This window comes from Parasteatoda tepidariorum, chromosome 1 (genome assembly GCF_043381705.1).
Source record: "Parasteatoda tepidariorum isolate YZ-2023 chromosome 1, CAS_Ptep_4.0, whole genome shotgun sequence".
In the NCBI taxonomy this organism is placed as follows: domain Eukaryota; kingdom Metazoa; phylum Arthropoda; class Arachnida; order Araneae; family Theridiidae; genus Parasteatoda; species Parasteatoda tepidariorum.
The window spans coordinates 5,482,780-5,488,917 of NC_092204.1; positions in this window are offsets into that span (position 1 = coordinate 5,482,780).

A 6,138-nucleotide genomic window follows, 5' to 3' on the forward strand; every position below is an offset into this window, starting at 1 on the left:
TCGGCAAATAGGACGTACGACAAATAGATATTTTAATCACTTACATAAGTAGCTAAAGTGCTCCGAATTCCACCAGCATTCTATTGACAAAACCAGTTACGACTGCTTCCGGAAGTTAAGTTTATCGTCATTTTATCACTAAAAAGAATTTTTTTCGTGAAACAAAACTTCGAATTTCTTCGCTTGAGTTGAGAAAGTAGAATCAACAAATTTCAATTGTGTCTGAAACCTAAACTCTGTGTCTGATGACAATTCAAGTTACATTTCCTAAAGATAGTAAAACAAAATTTATCTCCGTTTTATTGACAATCAAAATTTTAACGATTTTCAAACATTAACAGGTAACATTTAAAACAAGAAAAAATAAAATATAAATTTTAAAAACTATGCTTTAAGGTGGACAAAAAAGAAAAAAAATATTTTTGTCACACCTAAAACGAAAAATGTAGGCGCATCACTTTCTAGCGAAGGAGAGAAAGAGGAATTAAAGTTCGTGATAATCCTATCACCAGCTAGCCCCCCTCTCCGTCTTTAGAAAATTATGCGTCCATCGTTTCCTATTATAGAAGCGGCAAAATCGAATTATTCCTTTTTTTCTCGCTTAGAGGGCCAACGCCTACTGTTGCTGAGTTGAGTTGAGCTGTTTGCCCCCTTTTGCTCAGTTGAGTTGTTTGCCTCCTGTTGTTGAGTTGAGTTGCTTGTCTCCTACTGCTGAGTTGAGTTGTTTTCATTCTGTTGCCAATTTGAGTAGAGTTGTTTGACACCTGTTGCTGAGTTGAGTTGTTTCTCTCCTGTTGCTAAGTTGAGTTGAGTTGTTTCTCTCCTGCTACCAAGTTGAGTTGAGTTGAGTTGTTTCTCTCCTGCTTCCAAGTTGAGTTGAGTTGTTTTCCTCCTGTTGCTGAGTTGAGTTGTTTTCATCCTGCTGTTAAGTTGAGTTGAGTTGTATGCCTTTTGCTAAGTAGAGTTGAGTTGTTTCTCTCCTGCTACCAAGTTGAGTTGAGTTGTTTTCATCCTGCTGCCAAGTTGAGTTGAGTTGTTCACCTCCTGTTGCTGCGTTGAGTTGTTTTCATCCTGCTGCCGAGTTCAGTTGAGTTGTTTGGCATCTGCTAAGTTGAGTTGAGTTGTTTCTCTCCTGTTGCTGAATTGAGTTGAGTTGTTTTTCTCCTGCTGCCAAATTGAGTTGAGTTGTTTTCCTCCTGTTGCTGAGTTGAGTTGTTTTCATCCTGCTGCCGAGTTAAGTAGAGTTGTTTGCCTCCTGTTTCTGAGTTGAGTTGTTTTCATCCTGCTGGCAAGTTGAGTTGAGTTGTTTTCCCCCTGTTGCTCAGTTGAGCTGAGTTGTTTCTTTCCTGCTGCCAAGTTGAGTTGAGTTGTTTCTTTCCAGCTGCTGAGTTGAATTGTTAGCCTCCTGTTGCTGAGTTGAGTTGAGTTGTTTCTCTCCTGCTGCCAAGTTGAGCTGAATTGTTTGCCTCCTGTTGTTGAGTTGAGTTGTTTCTCTCCTGCTGCTTTGTTGGGTTGAGTTGTTCTTATCCTGTTGCCAAATTGAGTTGAGTTGTTTGCCTCTTGCTAGGTTGAGTTGAGTTGAGTTGTTTCTCCCCTGCTGCCAAGTTGAGTAGAGTTGTTTTCATCCTGCTGCCAAGTTGAGTTGAGTTGTTTGCCTCCTGTTGCTGAGTTGAGTTGTTTTCATCCTGCTACCGAGTTAAGTTGTTTGCCTCCTGTTGCTGAGTTGAGTTGTTTTCATCCTGCTGCCGAGTTAAGTTGTTTGCCTCCTGTTGCTGAGTTGAGTTGTTTCTCTCCTGCTGCTGAGTTGAGTTGTTTGTCTCCTGTTGCTGAGTTGAGTTGTTTTCATCCTGCTGCCAAGTTGAGTTCCGTTGTGTCACAGTGTTTAGCGACATCGTTTTTTTTAACAACGTATTCTGTTATTTATTTGTTTCTTTAATTTAATTTAATTTTTCTTTAATTTTTTTTCCTTGCATTTTACTTTAGTTTAACGATTTTTTTACATTTAATTTGAGCCGTTTACCACCTCTTTCTACCTTGATTTGTTGTTTTAAGCGCCATTCAATTTTCTAATTAACTTCCCCCTTGTTTTACTTTTTGGCTGCTTAGCCATCTTGTTTTTTTCCTACAGTTTTCATCTTCCTCCTTCCCGTTTGTTTTAAACGGGGTTTTCCTCTCCTGTGGTTAGGGCTTTTCTGGACCCTTATTGGTCAATTCCCCCTTTTCCTTACAAAACTTAGGAATTCTCGACAGCGTCTTTGTCAGTTCACATCTAGGTCGGCCTTCGGGTTGGTCCTATGTGTCCGCTCCTTTCCTTTAAATTTTTTTTAAGTCTGCTCTTTTTGGCTAGGGTTCGTCCGCCATTAGCATGGCGCTGTTTCACCCGCCATTTAATATGGTTGTATTCCCCTCTTTTTTTAATTGAATAACATTTGTTTTCTTTAAAATTTATATTCCTTTTAGTTGACATAAAATTTCTTTTGATTTGAAGTATAACTTAATACATTTGATTTATTTTGCGCCAAATGAGTTGGCGACCCCTTTTTTGTGATTGAAATCTTTCTTACATTTTCGTTGTTTCGGGAAAAATTATGTTCGCTGCAAATTTGTATTTTTATTATGAAATAAATTTTTTAAAATTGTTTTATCTCAGCAAATATGTGGTTAGATTCTTCTTTTTAGTTGTTTTCTTTTCTTTCACCGTGTTCTTTTTACTGATGATCCAATCTTTCCAACATTCTCAGCGATTCACGAAAGGTGAGTAACTTTTAATTATTTTGTTTCTTTTGTACCAGATCTGAACCCAAGCTAATGTATATTTTTGTTTTTTTAAATGTGTTTGATATGTGTTAGGATTTTTTATCTTACATTCTCCCCCCTGGCCTCACACTCATCTTCGCTCATGTTAATTCTTGTGTTTCCGTCATTCTTATTACTACCTTCTCCATTTTAGACTTTTCATCCTGCAAACTGTGACCTCAAGAGCCCATTACGGTTTTTGCAGTTTCACACTATTCTTATGCCACTATACTTCACCGCCTAACCCTGTACCTTCCCTCCAATACCACTTTAACGTTAATTTAGTTTCTAACCCCCCTACCCCTTTAACACTCTTCTAATTTTAACTCAAGTTAACCTTTTTCAAATTTTCCTCACCGTTACACGTTGTTTGCCTCCTGCTAAGTTGAGTTGAGTTGTTTCTCTCCTGCTGCCAAGTTGAGTTGAGTTGTTTCTCTCCTGCTGCTGAGTTGAATTGTTTGCCTCCTGTGGCTGAGTTGAGTTGTTTTTATTCTGCTGCCAAGTTGAGTTGAGTTGTATGCTTCCTGTTGCAGAGTTGAGTTGTTTTATCCTGCTGCCAAGTTGAGTTGAGTTGTATGCCTTCTGCTATGCAGAATTGAGTTGTTTCTCTCCTGCTGCCAAGTTGAGTTGAGTTGCTTCTCTCCTGCTGCCAAGTTTAATTGAGTTGTCTGCTTCCGGTTGCTGAGTTGAGTTGTTTTATCCTGCTGCCAAGTTGAGTTGAGTTGTTTGCCTCCTGTTGCTGAGTTGAGTTGTTTTCATCCTACTGCCACGTTGAGTTGAGCTGTTGCTTAGTTGAGTTGCTCGCCTCCTGTTGCTGAGTTAAGTTGTTTTCATCCTGCTGCCCAGTTCAATTGAGTTGTTTCTCTCCTGCTGTTGAGTTGAGTTGTTTGCATCCTGTGGCTGAGATGAGTTGTTTTTATTCTGCTGCCAAGTTGAGTTGAGTTGTATGCTTCCTGTTGCAGAGTTGAGTTGTTTTATCCTGCTGCCAAGTTGAGTTGAGTTGTATGCCTTCTGCTATGCAGAATTGAGTTGTTTCTCTCCTGCTGCCAAGTTGAGTTGAGTTGTTTGCCTCCTGTTGTTGAGTTGAGTTGTTTCTCTCCCGCTGCTGAGTTTAGTTATTTTCATCCTGCTGCCAAGTTGAGTTGAGTTGTTTGCCTCCAGCTAAGTTGAGTTGAGTTGTTTCTCTCCTGCTGCTAAGTTGAGTTGAGTTGTTTGCCTCCTGTTGTTAAGTTGAGTTGTTTCTCTCCCGGTGCTGAGTTGATTTGTTTGCCTCCTGTTGCTGAGTTTAGTTGAGTTGTTTGTCTCCTGTTGCTGAGTTGTGTTGAGTTGTTTCCCTCCTGCTGCCAAATTGAGTTGAGTTGTTTTCCTCCTTTTGCTGAGTTGAGTTGTTTTCTTCCGGCTGCCGAGTTGAGTTGTTTGCCCTCTGTTGCTGAGTTGAGCTGTTTGCCTCTTGTTGCTGAGCTGCGTTGTTTTATTCCTGCTGCGAAGTTGAGTTGAGTTGTTCGCATCCTGTTGCTGAGCTGAGTTGTTTTTTTTCTGCTGCCAAGTTTAGTTGCGTTGTTCGCCTCCTGCTAAGTTGAGTTGAGTTGTTTCTCTCCTGCTGCCAAGTTGAGTTGAGCTGTTTGCCTCCTGTTGCTGAGTTGAGTTGTTTCTTTCCTGCTGCTGAGTTGAGTTGTTTTCCTCCTGTTGCAGAGTTGAGTTGAGTTGTTTCACTCCTGCTGCTGAGTTGAGTTGTTTGTCTCCTGTTGCTGAGTTGAGTTGAGTTGTTTCACTCCTGCTGCTGAGTTGAGTTGTTTGTCTCCTGTTGCTGAGTTGAGTTGTTTCTCTCCTGCTGCTGAGTTGAGTTGTTTGTTTCCTGTTGCTGAGTTGAGTTGTTTTCATCCAGCTGCCAAGTTAAGTTGAGTTGTTTTCATCCTGCTGCCAAATTGAGTTGAGTTGTTTGGCTCCTGCTGCCAAATTGAGTTGAGTTTGCCTCCTGTTGCTGAGTTGAGTTGAGCTGTTTTCATCCTGCTGCCGAGTTGAGTTGTTTGTCTCCTGCAAGCTAAGTTAAGCAGTTAGCATGCTGCATATTTTTAAAGTAATCATTTTTTGAGTAATCACTTTTCACGTTATCGCTTTTTACGTAATCAATTTTTACGTAATAATTTTTACGTAATCATTTTTACGTAATCATTTTTACGTAAGCACTTTTAGCGTAATCACTTTTTGCGTAATCACTTCTCACGTAATCACTTTTTGCGTAATTACTTTTTACGTAATAACTTTTTGTGTAATCGCTTTTTGCGTAATTAATTTTTGCGTAAGCACTTTTTGCGTACTTACTTTTTACGTAATCACTTTGCGTAACCACTTTTTACGTCATTTTTTCTACGCGGAAAATTAGTAGCTGCATCAGCTACTAATATTCCACGTACACCAGAAAATTGAATATTTAAAACTTGAACAGCAGTGCGACTCTATCTGTTATCAGTATGTGTTAATTTTTCTTTTTTTTAAATTTCATATTCAAGGAGTTGTTTTGATTTTAAAAGTATTCATCTTTTTTAAATTTTAATATTGCAACGAGGTTAGAAAAAGAAGCAAATACTCCTAGAGATTCTTCTAAGTCTTTACGACTGCCGTAAAAAACAAAATAAAAATAAATGAAACTGATAGTTTTATTTTCTTCCTTCTCTGACTATTTGAAAATTTACAATAAAATTAGTGTTCAATACAATGTGTGTGCTATAAAGCAATCTCTCTATCAGTCTGTTTTAAATACAAAACTCTTTTTCTATAATGCACCAATTTTCAAAAAAAGAGAAATCAAAATGAAGTAACATATAAAGATTCAATTACAAAGTTTACTTATTATTAATAGAGAACTTTAACTGTATATGTTGAATACATTTAAAGGTGTAGAATGTTTTGAAACGCCCTATGGCTGAGTGGTAGCTCTTCGCGCTCCCGTGCCACAGGTCCTGCGTTCGATTCTCGAGGCGGGCAAGGTTGTCTCAGCCTTTCATCCCTTTCATGAGTACCAAGCATGCTTGAACACTGGGGGTTCCACGTTCGACTCAAAAAAAGAGACCTGACCGGAACATATGCTACTGCTCCCCAGTGCCCAATTTCAAGAAAACTTAAATGGGCACAGTAGGCCTTGGCCCTCTAATGGTCAGCTGTCGCGCCACTGAGCTTAGTTTTGGAATATTTTTGATTGTGATTGTAATAATTAAATTGAGTGTAATTAATAATTGATTGTAATAAATACGAGGGTTGTAAGTTGAATAGTGGCAACTTAACTTTGAAACTCACATAAGGGCGGTCATGCACAAATAGGACATGGGAGCGGTGAGGTTGAGC